General features: G+C 43.1%; 1 pseudogene; it reads right to left on the bottom strand.

Moving 5' to 3' along the window:
* Nucleotides 1-1,283: 1,283 nt before the first annotated feature.
* Nucleotides 1,284-27,329, bottom strand: part of LOC115155044 (phosphatidylinositol transfer protein alpha isoform-like) — a 49,607-nt pseudogene continuing 23,561 nt past the window's right edge.

Here is a 27,329-nt window from a genome sequence, read left to right as displayed (position 1 = left end):
ATAATAGACAGTAACAGCAGTATACTGTAGGTAGGGGTAAAGGATAGATAATAGACAGTAACAGCAGTATACTGTAGGTAGGGGTAAAGGATAGATAATAGACAGTAACAGCAGTATACTATAGGTAGGGGTAAAGGATAGGTAATAGACAGTAACAGCAGTTTACTGTAGGTAGGGGTAAAGGATAGATAATAGACAGTAACAGCAGTATACTATAGGTAGGGGTAAAGGATAGATAATAGACAGTAACAGCAGTATACTATAGGTAGGGGTAAAGGATAGATAATAGACAGTAACAGCAGTATACTGTAGGTAGGGGTACAGGATAGATAATAGACAGTAACAGCAGTATACTGTAGGTAGGGGTAAAGGATAGATAATAGACAGTAACAGCAGTATACTGTAGGTAGGGGTACAGGATAGATAATAGACAGTAACAGCAGTATACTGTAGGTAGGGGTAAAGGATAGATAATAGACAGTAACAGCAGTATACTGTAGGTAGGGGTAAAGGATAGATAATAGACAGTAACAGCAGTATACTGTAGGTAGGGGTAAAGGATAGATAATAGACAGTAACAGCAGTATACTGTAGGTAGGGGTAAAGGATAGATAATAGACAGTAACAGCAGTATACTGTAGGTAGGGGTAAAGGATAGATAATAGACAGTAACAGCAGTATACTGTAGGTAGGGGTAAAGGATAGATAATAGACAGTAACAGCAGTATACTATAGGTAGGGGTAAAGGATATATAATAGACAGTAACAGCAGTATACTATAGGTAGGGGTAAAGGATAGATAATAGACAGTAACAGCAGTATACTGTAGGTAGGGGTACAGGATAGATAATAGACAATAACAGCAGTATACTGTAGGTAGGGTAAAGGATAGATAAAAGACAGTAACAGCAGCGTATGTGATGAGTCAAAAGAGTTCATGCAAAAAGGGTCAATGCAGATAGTTAAAAAATAAATCAACTAGCAGACTAACTATTCAGCAGTCTGTTGGTTTGGCAGAAGTTGTTCCTGTTGTTTCCTGCTACTGCTTGCCGTACGGTAATAGAGAGAACAGTCAGTCTCCCAAGGGGGAAGAGGCCTTGTTGAGCCTTCTTCATGACTGTGTAAGTGAACCATGATATTCCTTAGGGACGTGGACACCGAGAAACTTCAAGCTCTGACCCGCTCCACTACCACCCCGCTCCGCTACCACCCCGCTCCGCTACCACCCCGCTCCGCTACCACTCCGCTCCGCTACCACCCCGCTCCGCTACCACCCCGCTCCACTACCACCCCGCTCCACTACCACCCCGCTCCACTACCACCCCGTCAATGTGGATGAGGGAGGAGAGAACAAGGTGGAACTAGAGAGAGGGGAAATTAGAGGAGGGGGGAACAAGAGGACAGGGGAACTAGAAGAGGAGGAACTAGAGGAGGGGGATCTAGAGGAGGGGGAACTAGAGGAGGGGGAACTAGAGGAGGGGGAACTAGAGGAGGGGGAACTAGAGGAGGGGGAACTAGAGGAGGGGGGACATTGGAGGGGGGAACTAGAGGAGGGGGGAACTAGAGGAGGGGGGACATTGGAGGGGGGAACTAGAGGAGGGGGGACATTGGAGGGGGAACTAGAGGAGGGGGGACATTGGAGGGGGGAACTAGAGGAGGGGGACATTGGAGGGGGGAACTATAGGAGAGGGAAACCTTGAAGGGGGGAACTAGAGGAGGGGGGAACTATAGGAGAGGGAAACCTTGGAGGGGGGAACTAGAGGAGGGGGGAACTATAGGAGAGGGAAACCTTGAAGGGGGGAACTAGAGGAGGGGGACATTGGAGGGGGGAACTAGAGGAGGGGGGACAGGGTTCAGGGAGGATTTTATCTGGCGTAGCGACTTACATTAGTAAATGCACTAACGTAAGTCGCCCTGCATATAGTACATGACTAAAATGTACAGTGCAGTAAAAAAGTATTTGCTCCTTTCTAATATTAGGTTTTGGTTGATGATCTGATAACATTCAGTATACATATCCCAAAATAAATAAATGATCTCACTCCAATAGATTTTAATAGTAAGTTAGCAAAAATAGATAAGATCTTGCTACCATGGAAAGGTAACTCAAATCAAATCAAATGTTATTTGTCACATGCGCCAAGTACAACAGCTGTAGACCTTATAGTGAAATGCTTACATACATGAAGGGACGTCGCGTGCGCCATCCGTATGGTTAGTGAGAAAGTCCATGTTGCAAATGTACCCTCCCTTACTAGACGTCCGACCACGTCCGATAAATCCGCGGACGGCGTCGGGCCGCTCGCGGGGGCCGGATCTTCCAGGAAGTCATCGAACGGAGTCTCTCGGACCTTCGGTTTCCGTTTAATTAAATTTTCAAATTTTGGTCATTTCCTTGCAGTCCCGGATTATTCCACGAGAGGGCGTATGGAATCATATTGCAAATGTAACATATATCACCAAATGCGACACGGCTTTTTCTCCTAAACCGAAGATAATTCGAAGACAAAACTCGGTCTGCGTGGGTTTGGCATAATGGGCAGTTGGCCCCGAACAGGATGGAGTCGAGGCCTCGACGCTTTTCGAGTTAAGGCTATTTTTCTGGGATTGAAAGTCAAACAGGAAAATAGAGTGCTGATTTGACCGCTTCACATCAAACTACATGAGCCTACGGTGTCAGGAGAAAAGGAACCATGCATTTACCAATGTTCATTTCAGAGAAATTGTACAATGACACATTGGTGATATTCAACAACAAGAGGTTTTTTTTCAAAAACGTTACATATCCAGTTGCAGCGTGTTCAGATGAGTCCGTTAAGGCAGGTTTCGGAGCTCTGCGAGATTTCTGTGATTTTCTGTGATTTTCTGAAACAACACACACTTGTTCAACCCTCTGTAAATAAGTCAGTTCTTAACAGAAACACTTAAAACTCAATATTCTATAAGAGCCTAACGTTCAGATTCCTGTGTCAACCAGAAATGCCTTATAATGGTGTCATAGGGGCTGTTTTGAAGGGTTAAAAAGGTCAGATCTTTCCACAACTTCATATGTGTGACTAGGCAACCCTCATGAACTGTAAATCAGTCATTTATCCCATCAGATGTCAAAGAAAAGCTCTCTCAAACACACACACAGCAAGGACGGAGTGACACAGTGCGGTGCTTAACCTGTTTGGTATAGGGGGCAGTATTGAGAATTTTGGAAAAAATATGTTCCCATTTTTAACGGCCTCCTACACCAACTCAGAAGCTAGAATATGCATATTATTGTTCAGGTTTGGATAGAAAACACTCTGAATTTTCTAAAACTGTTTGAATGGTGTCTGTGAGTATAACAGAACTCCTATGGCAGGCAAAAACCTGACAAGGTTTCAAGCAGGAAGTACCCTGTCTGACAAGGAGTCGTGCGTCTTACCTCTTTTTATTGAAAAGTAAGGATCTTAGCTGTAACGTGACAATTCCCAGGGCTCCAATAGGCTCTCAGAGCCCGCGAAATAACTGAAGGTTTACGAGGGAACCTCAGGTTGAAATATATTATCGCCTTTTGTAAGTGGATGCTCGGAGGACCTTTCAATGATGCGCGTGCATGAGTCGCTTCTGAGGAGAAATTTTATTCGGCTGTTTAGGCTCAATGCATACTCCCGGTCGGAATATTAACACTTCTCTATGACATAAATGGCATAAAAATTGGTTTTAAACAGCGGTTGACATGCTTCGAAGTACGGTAATGGAATATTTAGACATTTTTGACACGCCAATGCGCCATGCGCGACACCGCGAAAAAGCATTCTAGAACTCACGAACAAAACGTCGCTGTTGGAACATAACGATGGATTATTTGGGACCAAACCAACATTTGTTATTGAAGTAGAAGTCCTGGCAGTGTATTCTGATGAAGAACAAGCAAGGTAAGAACATTTTTCTTATAGGAAATGTGATTTTGGTGGAGGCTGAACTGGGTGGGTATCTAAATAGCTAGCCCTGTAACGCCGGGCTATGTACTTACATTATTGCAAAATGTGCTTCATCCGAAAAGCTATTTTAAAATCGGACATATCGAGTGCATAGAGGGGTAATGTATCTATAATTCTTAAAATAATTGTTATGCTTTTTGTGAACGTTTATCGTGAGTAATTTAGCAAACTGTTAGTAAATTCACCGGAAGTTTGCGGTGGTTATGCTTTTTCTGAACGTCACATGCTAATGTAAAAAGCTGGTTTTTGATATAAATATGAACTTGATTGAACAGACATGCATGTATTGTATAACACAATGTCCTAGGTGTGTCATCTGATGAAGATTATAAAAGGTTAGTGCTGCATTTAGCTGTGGTTTGGGTTTATGTGACATGATATGCTAGCTTGAAAAATGGCTGTGTGATTATTTCTGGCTGGGTACTCTGCTAACATAATCTAATGTTTTGCTTTTGTTGTAAAGCCTTTTTGAAATCGGACAGTGGGGTTAGATTAACGAGATTCTTGTCTTTAAATAGCTGTGAAATAGTCATATGTTTGAGAAATTGAAGTTATAGCATTTCTAACGATTCAAAAATCGCGCCACTGGATTTCAGTAGCTGTTACGTAGGTGGGACGAGTTCGTCCCACATGTACTAGAGAGGTTAAAGACACAAAGAGCCTGCAATGGCATTACCATTGTCTCTAGGCTGAGACAAGTTCAATGAGACGCCCCTCTTGACCGTAGCTTGCTCGGTATGAGCGCAGCGACCGTGAGAAAACTAGGCCCAAAATGAGGCCTGCACCAATATGTCAAGTGCTTATGGGTGACAGTGAGAGAACCATTAGGGTTAGAAGCACAATTCAACCTGAGGAGCGTTCCTGAGGTCCTCCCGATCTGTGCAAGCCTAACCTTGACCCTGTGGCATTAACCCTTCACAGTGAAAAGAAGGTGTTTAGATCAAACTGTGTGCAATGACTTCTCTCCCCATAGGAATACATTGACAATTCTCTTAAATTCAACCTGAAGTCTATGTGGGTTATGAATGCCTTATGAACCTGTCTTCTATAACAATCCATCAGGCTACTGTGAGGTCTACCTGTGTCGATTCTAAGGTTCCTGGAGCAACCGGAAGTTGTTAAAAACAGCCAAGAGCTATTGTCATATGGTCAACCTGCATATGGTGAAAATCACGCAACTCAACCATCTGTTATTCAGTCAATTCTTAAGGTAGAGACTTCATATTCAGGATTCTGTTTATGTCTAACCCAAAGACAACGTGTGTTGAGCAAGAGCTTCCTGTGACAACCGGAAGTGGTTAAAAACAGCCAAGAGCTATTGTCATATAACCTGCACATAGTGAAAATCACGCAACTCAACCCTATGTCATCCAGCCAATTCTTTAGGTAGAGACTTCATATTGAGGATTCTGTATATGCCTACCCCAAAGACAACGTGTGTCTATTCTTTTTGCAAAAAAAAACAAAAACACACACACACAATTTGGCCATAGGGACATAGTGTGGGGCTTAGAGTCTTATACCGCCTTCAATAGTTACTTTCGTTCAAACGATTCAAGAACCGTCAGACCTAGAGCTCCGAAATTTTAGAAACCTGTTCTAGAGCTCAAGTCGATAGTGCACAGTGATTTATGGGGCTCTAGAAGGTTCTCTGACCGAGAAACCGCCTCGTACATTTGCAATATTTTCAATTCATTTTGAATATCACGTACATGGCGTCATGTAGAAATGTCCCAGAGTCACAAGACTAGGTGCATTGAAACCGCCTCGGCCCATAGAGGCGGACCCCAATGTCTCTGTCCGATAGCTCATTCAGGGACCCCGTAGTAACGCCCTGAAAAAGTGGATTTTCAGCACCAATTAAGGCCATTGCTCGAGCACCGAATGACCTATCGAGCCGAAACTTGGGATTCGGGGTCGCCTCACATAGGCCTACACATAATGTCAGAGCTGGACCCGCAGCTATAACGTAACTATGTGTTTTATGTTTTTTTATGGTTAAAATTGAAAGCACTGTGAATTATGGGCCTTCTCTGACATATGTGATAGTTGGCTTCTATACGAGTTGGAAAAAGTGGATTTGGTGTCAGATGCTATCAGTTTGGTGTCAGAATGACAACTAATTGACTGATGGACGCTGACTGCTGGGTGACGAGCAATGGAGATTAACCACAGTCACTGCCCGGCCATCCCGAGTTCATCGGGCCAGTCAATTATGCATTTCTGCAGGATTTTTGAGCATGCCTAAATTTGTAATGCTAAATGCCCATTAAATCATATTGCAAACGTAACGCGCTATATTGCAAACGTAACGTGCGTTTGCAATATGATTCAACAGCAGAAAATATCACCAAAGTTGACATGATGAAATCAACACAATGAGCGACAGAGAGGAACCACAGTCACTGCCCGGCCATCCCGAGTTCATCAGACCAGTCAATTATGCATTTCTGCAGTATTTTTGAGCATGCCTAAATTTGTGATGCTAAATGCCCATTAAATCATATTGCAAACGTAACGCGCTATATTGCAAACGTAACGTGCGTTTGCAATATGACTCAACAGCAAAAAATATCACCAATGTTGACATGATGAAATCAACACAATGAGCGATAGAGAGGAACCACAGTCACTGCCCGGCCATCCCCAGTTCATCGGGACAGTCAATTTTGCATATCTTTAGTGTTTTTGAGCATGCCAAATTCGTGATGTTGAGGCCCGTTGAATCATATTGCAAATGCGCATCCGTGCACATGGTGACCCGAAATGGGTTACCAGGAGTAATTTTTTAGAATGGTTTTAAATGCCTTTAGGGTGGTGCAAGGGGTGCACGGTTGGGTAGGGAGCACCTTCCATCAGTGCCCATCCAGTATAAGGCGCCCCTAGTCATTTTGGACATTTTTCAAAAAATCGCTAAAAATCGACAGTCCCACTTCTCTCATGTCACCATCAAGCCATGGAGAGGAACCACAGTCACTGCCCGGCCATTCCCAGTTCATCGGGACAGTCAATTTTGCATATCTTTAGTGTTTTTGAGCATGCCAAATTCGTGATGTTGAGGCCCATTGAATCATATTGCAAATGCGCATCCGTGCACATGGTGACCCGAAATGGGTTACCAGGAGTAATTTTTTAGAATGGTTTTAAATGCCTTTAGGGTGGTGCAAGGGGTGCACGGTTGGGTAGGGAGAACCTTCCATCAGTGCCCATCCAGTATGGGGCGCCCTTAGTCATTTTGGACATTTTTTTTTTTTAAATCGCTAAAAAACGACAATCCCACTTGTCTCATGTCACCATCAAGCCATGGAGAGGAACCACAGTCACTGCCCGGCCATCACCAGTTCATCGGGACAGTTAATTTTGCCTTTCTGCAGTGTTTTTGAGCATGCCAAATTCGTGATGTTGAGGCCCATTGAATCATATTGCAAATGCGCATCAGTGCACATGGTGACCCGAAATGGGTTACCAGGAGTAATTTTTTAGAAGGCTTTTAAATGCCTTTAGGGTGGTGCAAGGGGTCCACGGTTGGGTAGGGAGAACCTTCCATCAGTGCCCATCCAGTATGGGGCGCACCAAGTCATTTTGGACATTTTTCAAAAAAATCGCTAAAAAACGACAATCCCACTTGTCTCATGTCACCATCAAGCCATGGAGAGGAACCACAGTCACTGCCCGGCCATCACCAGTTCATCGGGACAGTTAATTTTGCATTTCTGCAGTGTTTTTGAGCATGCCAAATTCGTGATGTTGAGGCCCATTGAATCATATTGCAAATGCGCATCAGTGCACATGGTGACCCGAAATGGGTTACCAGGAGTAATTTTTTAGAAGGGTTTTAAATGCCTTTAGGGTGGTGCAAGGGGTCTACGGTTGGGTAGGGAGCACCTTCCATCAGTGCCCATCCAGTATGGGGCGCACCTAGTCATTTTGGACATTTTTCAAAAAATCTCAAAAAAAACTCACCATCAAGCCATGGAGAGGAACCACAGTCACTGCACAGCCATCCCCAGTTCATCGGGACAGTCAATTATGCATTTCTGCAGTGGTTTTGAGCATGCCAAAGTTGTGATGCTAAATGCCCATTGAATCATATTGCAAACGTAACACGCAATATTGCAAATGTAACGCGCATTTGCAACATGATTCAACAGCAAAAAATATCACCAAAGTTGACATGATGAAATCAACACAACGAGCGATCGAGAGGAACCACAGTCACTGCACGGCCATCCCCAGTTCATCGGGACAGTCAATTATGCATTTCTGCAGTGGTTTTGAGCATGCCACATTTGTGATGCTAAATGCCCATTGAATCATATTGCAAACGTAACATGGAATATTGCAAATGTAACGCGCATTTGCAACATGATTCAACAGCAAAAAACATCACCAAAGTTGACATGATGAAATCAACACAACGAGCGATGGAGAGGAACCACAGTCACTGCACGGCCATCCCCAGTTCATCGGGACAGTCAATTATGCATTTCTGCAGTGGTTTTGAGCATGCCAAAGTTGTGATGCTAAATGCCCATTGAATCATATTGCAAATACGCATCCGTGTATTTGTAATATGATTCAACAGAAAAAATTGTCACCAAAGTTGACATGATGAAATCAACACAACGAGCGATTGAGATGAACCACAGTCACTGCACGGCCATCCCCAGTTCATCGGGACAGTCAATTATGCATTTCTGCAGTGGTTTTGAGCATGCCAAAGTTGTGATGCTAAATGCCAATTGAATCATATTGCAAATGCGCATCCGTGTATTTGCAATATGATTCAACAGCAAAAAATATCAGCAAAGGTGACATGATGAAATCAACACAACGAGCGATGGAGAGGAACCAGGAGCGTTCCTGAGGTCCTCCCGATCTGTGCAAGCCAACCTTGACCCTGTGGCATTAACCCTTCACAGTGAAAAGAAGGTGTTTAGATCAAACTGTGTGCAATGACTTCTCTCCCCATAGGAACACATAGACTATTCTACAAAATTCAACCAGAAGCCTATGTGGGTTATGAATGCCTTATGAACCTGTCTTCTACAACAATCCATCAGGCTACTGTGAGGTCTACCTGTGTCGATTCTAAGGTTCCTGTGACAACTGGAAGTGGTTAAAAACACCCAAGAGCTATCGTCATATAACCTGCACATAGTGAAAATCACGCAACTCAACCATCTGTTACTCAGTCAATTCTTAAGGTAGAGACTTCATATTCAGGATTCTGTTTATGTCTACCCCAAAGACAACGTGTGTGAAGTAAGAGCTTCCTGTGACAACCGGAAGTTGTTAAAAACAGCCAAGAGCTATTGTCATATGGTCAACCTGCATATAGTGAAAATCACGCAACTCAACCATCTGTTACTCAGTCAATTCTTAAGGTAGAGACTTCTTATTCAGGATTCCGTTTATGTCTACCCCAAAGACAACGTGTGTGAAGCAAGAGCTTCCTGTGACAACCGGAAGTGGTTAAAATCACCCAAGTGCTATTGTCATATTACGTGCGCATAGTGAAAATCATGCAACTCAACCATCTGTTACTCAGTCAATTCTTAAGGTAGAGACTTCTTATTCAGGATTACGTTTATGTCTACCCCAAAGACAACGTGTGTGAAGCAAGAGCTTCCTGTGACAACCGGAAGTGGTTAAAATCACCCAAGTGCTATTGTCATATTACGTGCGCATAGTGAAAATCATGCAACTCAACCATCTGTTTCTCAGTCAATTCTTAAGGTAGAGACTTCTTATTCAGGATTCTGTTTATGTCTACCCCAAAGACAACGTGTGTTGAGTAAGAACTTCCTGTGACAACGGGAAGTGGTTAAAACAGCCTAGAGCTATTGTCATATTAAGTGCGCATAGTGAAAATCACGCAACTCAACCATCTCTTACTCAGTCAATTCTTAAGGTAGAGACTTCTTATTCAGGATTCTGTTTATGTCTACCCCAAAGACAACGTGTGTGAAGCAAGAGCTTCCTGTGACAACCGGAAGTGGTTAAAATCACCCACGAGCTATTGTCATATTACGTGCGCATAGTGAAATTCACGCAACTCAACCATCTGTTTCTCAGTCAATTCTTAAGGTAGAGACTTCTTATTCAGGATTCTGTTTATGTCTACCCCAAAGACAACGTGTGTGAAGCAAGAGCTTCCTGTGACAACCGGAAGTGGTTAAAATCACTCAAGAGCTATTGTCATATTACGTGCGCATAGTGAAAATCACGCAACTCAACCATCTGTTTCTCAGTCAATTCTTAAGGTAGAGACTTCTTATTCAGGATTCTGTTTATGTCTACCCCAAAGACAACGTGTGTTGAGTAAGAACTTCCTGTGACAACGGGAAGGGGTTAAAACAGCCTAGAGCTATTGTCATATGGACAACCTGCATATAGTGAAAATCACGCAACTCAACCATCTGTCATTCAGTCAATTCTTAAGGTAGAGACTTCTTATTCAGGATTCCGTTTATGTCTACCCCAAAGACAACGTGTGTGAAGCAAGAGCTTCCTGTGACAACCGGAAGTGGTTAAAAACACCCAAGAGCTATTGTCATATTGCCACCTGCAGATAGTGAAAATCACGCAACTCAACCATCTGTTACTCAGTCAATTCTTAAGGTAGAGACTTCATATTCAGGATTCTGTATATGCCTACCCCAAAGACAACGTGTGTCTATTCTTTTTGCAAAAAAAAACAAAAACACACACACACAATTTGGCCATAGGTACATAGTGTGGGGCTTAGAGGCTTATACCGCCTTCAATAGTTACTTTCGTTCAAACGATTCAAGAACCGTCAGACCTAGAGCTCCGAAATTTTAGAAACCTGTTCTAGAGCTCAAGTCGATAGTGCACGGTGATTTATGGGGCTCTAGAAGGTTCTCTGACCGAGAAACCGCCTCGTACATTTGCAATATTTTCAATTCATTTTGAATATCACGGACATGGCGACATGTAGAAATGTCCCAGAGTCGCAAGACTAGGTGCATTGAAACCGCCTTGGCCCATAGAGACGGACCCCAATGTCTCTGTCCGATAGCTCATTCAGGGACCCCGTAGTAACGCCCTGAAAAAGTGGATTTTCAGCACCAATTAGGCCATTGCTCGGGCACCGAATGACCTATCAAGCCGAAACTTCGGATTCGGGGTTGCCTCACATAGGCCTACACATAATGTCAGAGCTGGACCCGCAGCTATAACGTAACTATGTGTTTTAGGTTTTTTTATGGTTAAAATTGAAAACACTGTGAATTATGGGCCTTCTCTGACATATGTGATAGTTGGCTTCTATACGAGTTGGAAAAAGTGGATTTGGTGTCAGATGCTATCAGTTTGGTGTCAAAATGACATCTAATTGACTGATGGACGCTGACTGCTGGGTGACGAGCAATGGAGAGGAACCACAGTCACTGCCCGGCCATCCCGAGTTCATCGAGCCAGTCAATAATGCATTTCTGCAGTATTTTTGAGCATGCCTAAATTTGTGATGCTAAATGCCCATTGAATCATATTGCAAACGTAACGCGCAATATTGCAAATGTAACGCGCATTTGCAAGATGATTCAACAGCAAAAAATATCACCAAAGTTGACATGATGAAATCAACACAACGAGCGATGGAGAGGAACCACAGTCACTGCACGGCCATCCCGAGATCATCGGGCCAGTCAATTATGCATTCTGAGCATGTCAAATTCGTTAAAAATGTTAAAAGCAACAGAGTCCCACTTCTCCCTCATCATACATGACAAGTAGACCATCTGCGTTGATTGATGGCTCAACATAGGGATATATATCATTTGGGCAGTATAAATGCCATTTGGACCATGGTTCACTGACTTTTGGGTTTGGAAACCGACTTCCTATGATCGTACATGGCAAACGGACAAACATACTGATTTGGCACATTCAATACTTTCATACATGTATAATTGACAAAAAAAGAATTGGACATTTCATTTGCACATTTCTAATGGCATTTGGCAAAAAATATAAATTTGTCACTTTTGACTTCCTATGAAATCATATTCCAAATGCACAAATCATATGCCTTATGCACAAGCAAATATGCCACTTTTGACTTCCTATGAAATCATATTCCAAATGCACAAAACATATGCCTTATGCACAAGCAAAAACAACCCAAAAAATTATGTCAATAAAATATGTCAAAAGTATGTCCATACAGCTCTTATACATGTGTAATTGACATAAAAATCAAAAAAAATTCGAAAAACGGTCCAGAAACCACTTTTTTAGGGTTGAAAAGTTTTCAAAAAACATGTCATTTTTTCAAAATTTGACACTTGGGACTTGAATTGTGTTACATTTGCAATATGAAAATTCACTGCGGAGAGCTCTAGCTATCTTTTGGATATTTGCTGTAATTTGGCACTTGCAATACTTCCACAAGTGACCAAAAAAAGCATTGGATATGTCATTTTGCAAAAAAAATGAAAAAAAAAATGTCACTTTTTTCCTATGAAATCATATTCAAAATGCACAAATCATATGCCTTGCGCACAAGCAAAAGCAACCCAAAAAACGACATCAATAAAAAACGTCAGAAGCATGTTCATACAGCTCTTATACATGTGTAATTGACATAACAATCGAAAAAAATTCAAAAAACGGTCCAGAAACCACTTTTTTACAAGATGCTAAGTTTTCAAAAAAAATATCATTTTATCAAAATCTGAGACTTGGGTAAGAATTGGGTATCATTTGCTGTATGAAAAACCAAGGTGGAGCACGCTCGCCATCTAAAGGAAATTTGGGGTGTTACAATTGGCAATTGCCATCGGAAAATTGCCATATGATTGGCCCGGAGATGGGCCGCTTTGGGTGGTTTTTGCAATCGTGTGTATGATTCGTGCTATGCCAATATGTTGCCATGTTATTTTGTCCAAATCAGGGGGGTAATCCCTTACTTAGAAGCCCTTAACCAACAATGCAGTTTTAATAAAATACCCCCCAAAAAGTAAGAAATAAAAGTAACAAATATTTGAAGAGCAGCAGTAAAATAACAATAGCGAGGCTATATACAGGGGGTACCGGTACAGAGTCAATGTGGAGGCTATATACAGGGGGTACCGGTACAGAGTCAATGTGGAGTCTATATACAGGAGGTACCGGTACAGATTCAATGTGGAGGCTATATACAGGGGGTACCGGTACAGAGTCAATGTGGAGGCTATATACAGGGGGTACCGGTACAGAGTCAATGTGGAGGCTATATACAGGGGGTACCGGTACAGAGTCAATGTGGAGGCTATATACAGGGGTACCGGTACAGAGTCAATGTGGAGTCTATATACAGGAGGTACCGGTACAGATTCAATGTGGAGGCTATATACAGGGGGTACCGATACAGAGTCAATGTGGAGGCTATATACAGGGGGTACCGGTACAGAGTCAATATGGAGGCTATATACAGGGGGTACCGGTACAGAGTCAATGTGCACCGGTTAGTCGAGGTAATTGAGGTAATATGTACATGTAGGTAGAGTTGACTATGCATAGATAATAACAGAGTAGCAGCAGCATAGAAGGGGGGGGGGCAATGCAAATAGTCTGAGGAGCTATTTTGATTAGATGTTCAGGAGTCTTATGGCTTGGGGGTAGAAGCTGTTTAGAAGCCTCTGGGACCTAGACTTGGCGCTCCGGAACCACTTGCCGTGCGGTAGCAGAGAGAACAGTCTATGACTAGGGTGGCTAGAGTCTTTTGACAATTTTTAGGGCCTTCCTCTGACACCGCCTGGTATAGAAGTCCTGGATGGCAGGAAGCGAGGTCCTGGATGGCAGGAAGCTTGGCCCAGTGATGTACTGGGCCGTACGCACTACCCTCTGCACTGCCTTGCGGTCGGAGGCCGAGCAGTTGCCATACCAGGCAGTGACTTTATGCCCTTAGCAAAGTGAAGATACTACCAGATGCATTACCTGTCAAATCATCTTAGATCACCTCAAGTGCTTAAGGTGTAGGGTTTAGGGTTTAAGGGTCCATTTGGGACTGGACCCAGTTAGTCAAACAGCCCAGTTAAACCACTGGCCACATTCCAGCTAACCTTCTGATGTCCCACTGAGCAGTCAATGACGTGGCCCACAACCACTGGTTGATGTAATACAACATCTGCAATGTAGTCAGCCTATTCCCTATATAGTGCACTACTTTAGACCACTAAATAGGGAATAGGGTTCCATAGGGCTCTGGTCTAAAGTAGTGCACTATATAGGGAATAGGGTTCCATAGGGCTCTGACATAAAGTAGTGCACTATATAGGGAATAGGGTTCCATAGGGCTCTGGTCTAAAGTAGTGCACTATATAGGGAATAGGGAGCCATAGGGCTCTGGTCTAAAGTAGTGCACTATATAGGGAATAGTGTGCCATAGGGCTCTGGTCTAAAGTAGTGCACTATATAGGGAATAGGGTGCCATAGGGCTCTGGACTAAAGTAGTGCACTATATAGGGAATAGGGTGACTACATTGCAGATGTTACATTACATCATTGACTGCTCAGTGGGACATCAGAAGTTTGTATCAGCTGATATGTTAAACATCTATCCTGGCTTTGATGGAAGGCTTCTGCAGTATAGTCAGGCTGGAATGTGGCCAGTGGTTTAGCTGGGATGGGCATTTTTGGGCTGGGCATTTTTGGGAACGCAACTCACTTCTGGACCAAAGATCCTATTTAAGCGACCATCTCTGGAGTTCCCCTTTTAGTGAGAGATGTTAGTGACTCTGAGACAAACGACAGAAGTACGACAACATTCAGAACAAAAATATATCTATACACTGTCCTGCCAACAAGAGGTGCTCAATGGGATGGGGAGTGAGGGGTGTAGGGGCTACGGAGTAGGGGCTAGGGAGTAGGGGCTAGGGAGTAGGGGCTAGGGAGTAGGGGCTATGGAGTAGGGGCTAGGGAGTAGGGGCTAGGGAGTAGGGGCTAGGGAATAGGGGCTACAGAGTAGGGGCTAGGGTGTAGGGGCTACAGAGTAGGGGCTAGGATGTTGGGGCTAGGGTGTAGGGGCTAGGGTGTAGGGGCTAGGTAGTAGGGGCTACAGAGTAGGGGCTACAGAGTAGGGGCTAGGGAGTAGGGGCTAGGGAGTAGGGGCTAGGGAGTAAGGGCTAGGGAGTAGGGGCTAGGGAGTCGGGGCTACAGAGTAGGGAGTAGGGGCTAGGGAGTAAGGGCTAGGGAGTAGGGGCTAGGGAGTAGGGGCTAGGGTGTAGGGGCTAGGGTGTAGGGGCTAAGGGAGTAGGGGCTAAGGGAGTAGGGGCTAGAGAGCTGGGGCTACCTAGTAGGGGCTACAGAGTAGGGGCTAGGGTGTAGGGGCTAGGGTGTAGGGGCTAGGATGTAGGGGCTAGGGAGTAGGGAGTAGGGGCTATGGAGTAGGGGCTAGGGAGCAGGGGCTACAGAGTAGGGGCTAGGGAGTAGGGGCTAGGGAGTAGGGGCTACAGAGTAGGGAGTAGTATTATTATTATTATTCAGATGGTAGATGGTTACATATTATTATTATTATTATTACTATTCAGATGGTAGATGGTTACATATTATTATTATTATTATTATTCAGATGGTAGATGGTTACATATTATTATTATTATTATTCAGATGGTAGATGGTTACATATTATTATTATTATTACTATTCAGATGGTAGATGGTTACATATTATTATTATTATTACTATTCAGATGGTAGATGGTTACATATTATTATTATTATTACTATTCATATGGTAGATGGTTACATATTATTATTATTATTATTATTATTGAGATGGTAGATGGTTACATATTATTATTATTATTATTATTATTATTATTACTATTCAGATGGTAGATGGTTACATATTATTATTATTATTACTATTCAGATGGTAGATGGTTACATATTATTACTATTCAGATGGTAGATGGTTACATATTATTATTATTATTACTATTCAGATGGTAGATGGTTACATATTATTATTATTATTTAGTATTTAGTATTCAGATGGTTACTTATTATTAAAGATCGAATCCCCGAGCTGACAAGGTAAATATCATTCTGCCCCTGAACAAGGCAGTTAACCCACTGTTCCTAAGCCATCATTGAAAATAATGATTTGTTCTTAACTGACTTGCGTAGTTAAATAAAGAAAAAATATAAATAAAATGTAAAAAAAATACTATTATTATTATTAATACCACTATTCAGATGATTTCTTATTATTATTACTATTCAGATGGTTACATATTATTATTATAATTAGTATTATTTAATTATTCAGATGGTTACATATTATTATTATTAGTAGTAGTATTCAGATTGTGACATATTGCTTTTATTATTATCATCATCACCATTACTATTCAGATGGTTATATATTATTATAATTACAAATCAGATGGTTACACACTATTATTATTATTATTATTACTATTCAGATGGTTAGTTATTATTACTATTACGATCAGGATAGATACATAGTATTATTAGTATTACTATTAGAATAGTTACATATTATTATTAGTATTACTATTAGGATAGTTACACATTATTATTAGTATTACTATTAGGATAGTTACATATCATTATTATTGTTACTATTACTATTAGGATAGTTACATATTATTATTATTGTTGTTACTATTACTATTAGGATAGTTACACATTATTATTATTGTTACTATTAGGATAGTTACATATTATTATTATTATTGTTACTATTACTATTAGGATAGTTACACATTATTATTATTATTATTATTATTATTACATTCAGATGGTTACATATTATAATTATTATAATTATTATTACTATTCAGATGGTTACTTATTATTAGTATTACTATTAGGATGGTTACATATTATTATTAGTATTACTATTAGGATAGTTACATATTATTATTACTATTACGATTAGGATAGTTACATATTATTATTAGTATTACGATTAGGATAGTTACATATTATTATTACTATTACGATTAGGATAGTTACATATTATTATTACTATTACTATTAGGATAGTTACATATCATTATTATTGTTACTATTACTATTAGGATAGTTACATATTATTATTACTATTACTATTAGGATAGTTACATATTATTATTATTAGTATTATAATTAGTATTACTATTCAGATGGTAGATCATTAACCCTTCATATACTGTACTGATAGTAGTATAATACACAGCCTTCCATTTTTAATTACTGTTCAGTACTATAAATCTATCTACTTCTAAAACTCACCCTTTACTGACATGATATAACCTTTTTTTCAGCCTTTCCTCCCTCCTCTCCTCCCCTTGTACTCCCTCCCTCCCTCTCCTCCTCCTCCCCCCCTCTCCTCACCTCGTCCAGTTCTTTGCGTGTGTCGTCCTCCTCCCTCTCCTCCTCCTCCCCCCCTCTCCTCACCTCGTCCAGTTCTTTGCGTGTGTCCTCCTCCTCCTCCCCTCTCCTCACCTCGTCCAGTTCTTTGCGTGTGTCCTCCTCCTCCCCCCCTCTCCTCACCTCGTCCAGTTCTTTGCGTGTGTCGTCCTCCTCCCTCTCCTCCTCCTCCCCCCCTCTCCTCACCTCATCCAGTTCTTTGCGTGTGTCCTCCTCCTCCTCCCCTCTCCTCACCTCGTCCAGTTCTTTGCGTGTGTCGTCCTCCTCCCTCTCCTCCTCCTCCCCCCCTCTCCTCACCTCATCCAGTTCTTTGCGTGTGTCCTCCTCCTCCTCCTCCTCCCCTCTCCTCACCTCGTCCAGTTCTTTGCGTGTGTCGTCCTCCATCCGACGGATGTCCTCCATGGTGAGTTCGATCCACTTGTCGATCCAGCAGAACAGCTGACGGTGGAAGTTGGTGAACAGACGCTTCTCTTGCTGAGAGGGAAGGAGGGACGGAGAGAAAAGAGAGAGATAACAAAAGAATGAGAAACAGAGACAGAGCTTCAATATTTAAATGATGTTCAATATTCTCATGAGATACTGCTTTAATACCACATAATACTATAAGAGTATAATACTAAATAATACTATAATTGTATAATACCACATAATACTAAATAATACCAAATAATACTATAATTGTATAATACCACATAATACTATAATAGCATAGTACTAAATAATACCAAATAATACTATAATTGTATAATACCACATAATACTATAATAGCATAATACTAAATAATACCAAATAATACTATAATTGTATAATACCACATAATACTATTATAGCATAATACTAAATACTACCAAATAATACTATAATAGTATAATACCGAGTTAATCCTATAATAGTATAATACCGAGTAATACTATAATAGTATACTACTAAATAATACTATAATACAAATAGATTGAGTCCAGCAGAGATTAGAAGAAATATGATCTGAAGACCACAGTAGGAAATGATATCCCCAGGTAACACAGGTAACACAGGTAACCCAGGTAACACAGGTAACCCAGGTAACCCAGGTAACACAGGTAAAACCCCACCAGGCCACAGGAGAACAACAAAAACTGATGAACAGCCACTCTACTCTACTACCATAGACATGTCCAGCTACTCTACTCTACTACCATAGACATGTCCAGCTACTCTACTCTACTACCATAGACATGTCCAGCTACTCTACTCTACTACCATAGACTTGTACAGCTACTCTACTCTACTACCATAGACATGTCCAGCTACTCTACTCTACTACCATAGACATGTCCAGCTACTCTACTCTACTACCATAGACATGTCCAGCTACTCTACTCTACTACCATAGACATGTCCAGCTACTCTACTCTACTACCATAGACATGTCCAGCTACTCTACTCTACTACCATAGACATGTCCAGCTACTCTACTCTACTACCATAGACATGTCCAGCTACTCTACTCTACTACCATAGACATGTCCAGCTACTCTACTCTACTACCATAGACATGTCCAGCTACTCTACTCTACTACCATAGACATGTCCAGCTACTCTACTCTACTACCATAGACATGTCCAGCTACTCTACTCTACTACCATAGACATGTACAGCTACTCTACTCTTCCAGTCAGAACCTTTAGACTCCTCACCCCTCCTCTCCTCCTCCTGCCTCCTCACCCCTCCTCTCCTCCCTCCTCCTCCTTCTCACCCCTCCTCTCCTCCTCCTCCCCCCTCCTCCTCCCTCCTCCTCCCTACCCCTCCTCTCCTCCCTCCTCCTCCTTCCCCCTCCTCCTCCCTCCTCCTCCCTCCACCATCATCCCAGTCATTATTATATTGTACCTTCTGAATGAAGTTCTCCACTTTGTTCTGCAGGCCCCACCACTTGAACCTGACTGTCACCAGCTTGTAGGCACACATGTGTGGGCAGTCTGTCTTCTTAGGGAGCTCCTTCTGCAAACACACACACACACACACACACACACACACACACACACACACACACACACACACACATACACACACACACACACACACACACACACACACTCTCCCTCCCCACTGCACCTTCCAGTCTGGTCCTAGAGGGCCTCGACCAGTCTTCCTCTGGCTTATAGTCCTGGAAACAGAGAAATTGAGAGACCGGAGAAAAAGACATAGAGAGGGAGAGAGAGAGACAGAGAGGCAGAGAGAGACAGAGAGACAGAGAGACAGAGAGACAGAGAGGCAGAGAGAGACAGAGAGACAGAGAGACCGAGACAGAGACAAAGTGAGGAAGGGGTGGAGGAAGATACATTATTGAGGCACTGTATTTAAACACATTACCCACAATGCCAGTGGCAGGTCATTTAGTAAAGATTGAAAAAAGTAAAGGGCCTAAACAGCTGCCTTGGGGAATTCCTGATTCTACCTGTATTATGTTGGAGAGGCTTCCATTAAAGAACACCCTCTGTGTTCTGTTAGACAGGTAACTCTCAATCCACATTATAGCAGGGGGTGTAAAGCCATAACACATACGTTTTGCCAGCAGCAGACTATGATCCATAATGTCAAAAGCCGCACTGAAATCAATTTCTCTCAGCCAATCATCAGTCATTTGTGTAAGTGCTGTGCTTGTTGAATGTCCTTCACTATAAGCATGCTGAAAGTCTGTTGTTAATTTCTTTACTGCCATAACAAACAGGTTGAATGCTTACTGACTCAAGACCTTTTAGCTTGTCATTTTTTATTAATTAGTAAACATTTCTAAAAAACATAATTCCTCGTTGACATTATGGGATGTTAATTCCACTTTGACATTATGGGATATTAATTCCACTTTGACATTATGGGATATTGTGTGGAGGCCAGTGGCAAAAATCTCTTTCACACTCACTTTACGGAATTCATAATTACAATGTTTGTCTTTCATAATTTGGTCAGTTATGCATGGATGTGTGGGTTCAGAATTTGTTGTTGGCATGTCATGCCTAAGTTTGCTAATCATTCCAATGCAAAAGTCATTAAAGTAGTTGGTAATATCAGTGGGTTTTGTGATGAATGAGCCATCTGATTCAATGAACGATGGAGCTGAGTTTGCTGTTTTGCACAAAATGTAATTTAGCTTTTTACTATCATTCTTTATATAATTTCTTTGTTTCATATTATCTTCTTCTTTTTGTTCACTTTAATCACATTATTTCTAAATTTGCAGTATGTTTTATAATCAGCTTTGCCATACCTTTTGCCTCATCCCTCTCAACTAGGGATGAAGCGGTTACCGGTTTCACAATAAACCACGGTAAAATTCCCGAAGGTTAGTATTACTGTTTCAAATGTTAATTATCATTAAAACCGTGTTTGAAAAACTCACGGTAAATACTGTCCAGCATCAACCAAAGTTAGCAACAGTCTGACGCCGGCGCAGCTGCAACGTGGGGGTTTGTTTTGAATGAAAACACGGCGGAAGGCAGTGACAGCGCTCGGGAGAGTTTTCAGCCTTCTAAGACGACCAGATCTGAAGTGTGGTCGTATTTTGGGTTTTACAAGAGTGCTGAGGGAAACTTAAATCGAAGATGGTCACCTTGTCTGCAGAACATGAAAAATGTAAAAAATAGAAAATCACTGCGAAAGGGGGCAACACTTCAAATCTCTTGAGTCCACTTCGTGACCACCACCCACTACTTTATAGCGATTGCAAGGTAAGTTAACGTTTAGCTCAATGCATGATGTGGGGACTTGGGAATGGGGGAAAATGTCATGGTTTGTCTGTCTAACTTGCTAATAGCATGTCAATAATGTAAACTGAAGCTTTCAGTCTTACCTATTCTTGTAAAAACACTACACGTTGTTCTGCTGCTGTATGCGTCGTGTGTCTGCAGACTCTATTCGCCCATTGCACACGATAACACGTTATGTAGTTTAGTCACCCAACCAACATATTTTATTCATTTAAAATCTGTCAGTCATCGACTTGGTTGTAAAAGTGTTCCAATGGAAGAAACACTATAGACTCCCCTGCAAGACTCCTCTACAAGACTCCTCTACAAGACTCCCCTACAAGACTCCCCTACGAGACTCCCCTACGAGACTCCCCTACGAGACTCCCCTACGAGACTCCCCTACGAGACTCCCCTACGAGACTCCTCTACGAGACTCCTCTACGAGACTCCCCTACGAGACTCCCCTACAAGACTCCCCTACAAGACTCCTCTACAAGACTCCTCTACAAGACTCCTCTACAAGACTCCTCTACAAGACTCCCCTACAAGACTCCCATACGAGACTCCCCTACGAGACTCCTCTACGAGACTCCCATACAAGACTCCCATACAAGACTCCCCTACAAGACTCCTCTACAAGACTCCCATACGAGACTCCCCTACGAGACTCCTCTACGAGACTCCCCTACAAGACTCCCTTACAAGACTCCTCTACAAGACTCCTCTACAAGACTCCTCTACAAGACTCCTCTACAAGACTCCCCTACAAGACTCCCCTACAAGACTCCCCTACAAGACTCCTCTACAAGACTCCTCTACAAGACTCCTCTACAAGACTCCTCTACAAGACTCCTGTATTTATGTCAATTGTTGGGCTCATTGCAATTACTATCACTGTCTTCTTAAGACTAATTTGTATTTATGTAAATTGTGCATGGGGTCATTGCATATTCTCAAATGCAACACAGAAGATGCGGTGTGTGTGACTGTTTACCTTGGTATCCACCTGGCTGTGGTCTGTCTGTGAGACTGTTTACCTTGGTGTCCACCTGGCTGTGGTCTGTCTGTGAGACTGTTTACCTTGGTATCCACCTGGCTGCGGTGTGTGTGTGAGACTGTTTACCTTGGTGTCCACCTGGCTGCGGTCTGTGAGACTGTTTACCTTGGTATCCACCTGGCTGTGGTCTGTGTGTGAGACTGTTTACCTTGGTATCCACCTGGCTGCGGTCTGTGTGTGAGACTGTTTACCTTGGTATCCACCTGGCTGCAGTCTGTGTGAGACTGTTTACCTTGGTATCCACCTGGCTGCAGTCTGTGTGAGACTGTTTACCTTGGTATCCACCTGGCTGCAGTCTGTGTGAGACTGTTTACCTTGGTATCCACCTGGCTGCGGTGTGTGTGAGACTGTTTACCTTGGTATCCACCTGGCTGAGGTGTGTGTGTGAGACTGTTTACCTTGGTATCTACCTGGCTGCGGTCTGTGAGACTGTTTACCTTGGTATCCACCTGGCTGCGGTCTGTGTGTGAGACTGTTTACCTTGGTATCCACCTGGCTGCGGTCTGCGATATCGATCTGAACAACATCCACCTTCTTCCAGGTGTCTGCATCCAGACCATGGACCTGGACAGGTATCAACAGAGTACAGTTATACGCGCACACACACACACACACACACACACACACACACACACACACACACACACACACACACACACACACACACACACACACACACACACACACACACACAAAGGTTACAGTAATACGCAGGCAAGAACTACACACACACGCAGCCACAGAACCACACGCACACACACACGCACACACACTCACGTTTTCCTGCTGTCCTAGATCAGGTTTGTGCCACGTCTCAATCTTGATCAGGAAGTTATCTTTCATGAACTCATTCTACAGGAGAGAGAGAGAGCAATAACCATCCTGGATCAATCATGAATAATGATGAGTGAGAAAGTTAGACGGACAAACATCATACCCCCAAGACATGCTAACCTCTCACCATTACAATAACAGGGGAGGTTAGCATTTTATAGCATACCCCAAGACATGCTAACCTCTCACCATTACAATAACAGGGGAGGTTAGCATTTTATATCATACCCCCAAGACATGCTAACCTCTCACCATTACAATAACAGGGGAGGTTAGCATTTTATATCATACCCCCAAGACATGCTAACCTCTCACCATTACAATAACAGGGGAGGTTAGCATTTTATATCATACCCCCAAGACATGCTAACCTCTCACCATTACAATAACAGGGCAGGTTAGCATTTTATATCATACCCCCAAGACATGCTAACCTCTCACCATTACAATAACAGGGGAGAATTGCATTTTTGGGGGGGTATGATAGAAACAGACCCTGCACATGATACATTTATGAAATGGCAAATTCCAGTTGCTAATAAGCATGCACCTATTAAGAAAATTACTGAAATCTGTTATATCTACTTGGATTGGTAATGGCGCCGACAGCGTTCTTAGGACTATGCCCTCGAAGCTCATCAATAAGCTAAGGACCCTGGGACTAAACAAATTCCTCTGCAACTGGATCCTGGACTTCCAGACGGGCCGCCCCCAGGTGGTGAGGGTAGGTAACAACATATCCGCCACGTTGATCCTCAACACGGGGGCCCCTCGGGTGCGTGCTCAGTCCCCTCCTGTACTCCCTGTTCACTCATGACTACACGGCCAGGCACGACTCCAACACCATCATTAAGTTTGCCGATGACACAACAGTGGTAGGCCTGATCACCGACAATGACGAGACAGCCTATAGGGAGGAGGTCAGAGAAAAGAGGCCCGAGCACGCCATTCTCATTCTCATCGACGGGGCTGCAGTGGAGCAGGTTGAGAGCTTCAAGTTCCTTGGTGTCCACTTCACCAACAAACTAGAATGGTCCAAACACACCAAGCCAGTCGTGAAGAGGGCACGACAAAACCTATTCCCCCTCAGGAGCCTGAAAAGATTTGGCATGGGTTCTCAGATCCTCAAAAGGTTCTACAGCTGCACCATCAAGAGCATCCTGACTGGTTACATCACTGGGGCTAAGCTGCCTGCCATCCAGGACCTCTACACCAGGCGGTGTCAGAGGAAGGCCCTAAAAATTGTCAAAGACCCCAGCCACCCTCTACTGCCGCATGGCAAGCGGTACCGGAGTGCCAAGTCTAGGAAAAAAAGGCTTCTCAACAGTTTTTTCGATCATAGTCTGCTGCTGGAAAAACTTATGTTATGGCTTTACACCACCTGCTATAATGTGGATAGAGTTACCTGTCTAACAGAACACAGAGGGTGTTCTTTAATGGAAGCCTCTCCAACATAATCCAAGGTAGAATGAGGAATTCCCCAGGGCAGCTGTCTAGACCAATTACTTTATTAAATCTTTACTAATGACATGCCACTTTGAGTAAAGCCAGTGTGTCTATGTACGCGGATGACTCAACACTATACATGTCAGCTACTACAGCGACTGAAATGACTGGAACACTTAACAAAGAGCTGCAGTTAGTTTCAGAATGGGTGGCAAGGAATAAGTTAGTCCTAAATATTTCTTAAACTAAAAGCATCGTATTTGGGACAAATCACTCACTAAACCCTAAACCTCAACTAAATCTTGTAATAAAAAAAAATTGGAAATTGAGCAAGTCAAATCAAATCAAATTATATTTGTCACATACACATGGTTAGCAGGTGTTAATGCGAGTGTAGCAAAATGCTTGTGCTTCTAGTTCCGACCGCGCAGTAATATCTAACAAGTAATCTAATCTAACAATTTCACAACAACTACCTTAAACACACAAGTGTAAAGGAATGAATAAGAATATGTACATATAAATATATGGATGAGCGATGGCTATGCGGCATAGGCGTGATGCAGTAGATGGAATAGAGTACAGTATATACATATGAGATGAGTAATGTAGGGTAAGTAAACATTATATAATATAAAGTGGCATTGTTTAAAGTGGCTAGTGATACATTTATTACATCAATTTTTCCATTATTAAAGTGGCTAGAGATTTGAGTCAGTATGATGGCAGCAGCCACTCAATGTTAGTGATGGCTGTTTAACAGTCTGATGGCCTTGAGATAGAAGCTGTTTTTCAGTCTCTCGGTCCCCGCTTTGATGCACCTGTACTGACCTCACCTTCTGGATGATAGCGGGGTAAACAGGCAGTGGCTCGGGTGGTTGTTGTCCTTGATGATCTTTTTGGCCTTCCTGTGACATCGGGTGGTGTAGGTGTCCTGGAGGGCAGGTAGTTTGCCCCCGGTGATGCGTTGTGCAGACCACACCACCTTCTGGAGAGCCTTGCGGTTGAGGGCGGTGCAGTTACTGTACCAGGCAGTGATACAGCCAGACAGAATGCTCTCAATTGTGCATCTATAACAGTTTTTTTTGACAAGCCAAATTTCTTCAACCTCCTGAGGTTGAAAAGGCGCCGCTGCGCCTTCTTCACCATGGTGTCTGTGTGGGTGGACCATTTCAGTTTGTCCGTGATGTGTTCGCCGAGGAACTTAAAACTTTCCACCTTCTCCAATACTGTTCCGTCAATGTGGATCGGGGGCTGCTCCCTCTGCTGTTTCCTGAAGTCCACGATCATCTCCTTTGTTTTGTTGACATTGAGTATGAGGTTATTTTCCTGACACCACACTCCGAGGGCCCTCACCTCCTCCCTGTAGGCCGTCTCGTCGTTGTTGGTAATCAAGCCTACCACTGTAGTGTCGTCTGCAAACTTGATGATTGAGTTGGAGGCATGCATGGCCACGCAGTCGAGGGTGAACAGGGAGTACAGAAGAGGGCTGAGAATGCACCCTTGTGGGGCCCCAGTGTTGAGGATCAGCGGGGTGGAGATGTTGTTACCTACCCTCACCACCTGGGGGCGGCCCGTCAGGAAGTCCAGGACCCAGTTGCACAGGGTGGGGTCGAGACCAAGGGTCTCGAGCTTAATGACGAGTTTGGAGGGTACTATGGTGTTAAATGCTGAGCTGTAATGCTGAGCTGTAATCAATGAACAGCATTCTTACATAGGTATTCTTCTTGTCCAGATGGGTTAGGGCAGTGTGCAGTGTGCAGTGTGATTGCGATTGCGTGTTCTGTGGACCTATTGGGGCGGTAAGCAAATTGGAGTGGGTCTAGGGTGTCCAGGTAGGGTGGAGGTGATATGGTCCTTGACTAGTCTCTCAAAGCACTTCATGATGACGGAAGTGAGTGCTACAGGGCGGTAGTCATTTAGCTCAGTTACCTTAGCTTTTCTTGGGAACAGGAACAATGGTGGCTCTCTTGAACCATGTGGGAACAGCAGACTGGGATAAGGATTGATTAAATATGTCCGTAAACACCAGCAAGCTGGTCCGCGCATGTTCTGAGGACGCGGCCGGGGATGCCGTCTGGGCCTGCAGCCTTGCGAGGGTTAACACGTTTAAATGTTTTACTCACGTTGGCTGCAGTGAAGGAGAGCCCGCAGGTTTTGGGAGCTGGCCGTGTCAGTGGCACTGAATTGTCCTCAAAGCGAGCAAAGAAGTTGTTTAGTTGGTCTGGGAGCAAGACAACGGTGTCCGTGACGGAGCTGGTTTTATTTTTGTAATCCGATTGACTGTAGACCATGCCACATACGTCTCGTGTCTGAGCTGTTGAATTGTGACTCCACTTTGTCTCTGTACTGATGCTTAGCTTGTTTGATTGCCTTGCAGAGGGAATAGCTACACTGTTTGTATTCGGACATGTTTCCGGTCACCTTGCCCTGATTAAAAGGTGTGGTTTGCGCTTTCAGTTTTGCTCGAATACTGCCATCAATCCACGGTTTCTGGTTGGGGAAGGTTTTAATAGTCACCGTGGGTACAGCATCACCGATGCACTTGCTAATAAACTCGCTCACCGAATCAGCGTATACATCAATGTTGTTGTCCGACGCTATCCGGAACATATCCCAGTCCACGTGATCGAAGCAATCTTGAAGCGTGGAATCCGATTGGTCGGACCAGCGTTGAACAGACCTATGCATGGGTGCTTCCTATTTTAGTCTCTGTCTATAGGCTGGGAGCAACAAAATGGAGTCGTGGTCAGCTTTTCCGAAAGGAGGGCAGGGGAGGGCCTTATATGCGTCGCGGAAGTTAGAATAACAATGATCCAGGGTTTTGCCAGCCCGGTAGACTCAGGATATGTGGTTTCCAGATTACATAGAGTCAAATTAAGTTCTTTCAGGGCCGTCGAGGT

This window comes from Salmo trutta, chromosome 19 (genome assembly GCF_901001165.1).
Source record: "Salmo trutta chromosome 19, fSalTru1.1, whole genome shotgun sequence".
NCBI classification, from domain to species: Eukaryota; Metazoa; Chordata; class Actinopteri; order Salmoniformes; family Salmonidae; genus Salmo; species Salmo trutta.
This window is presented reverse-complemented; position numbering and strand designations above follow the sequence as displayed.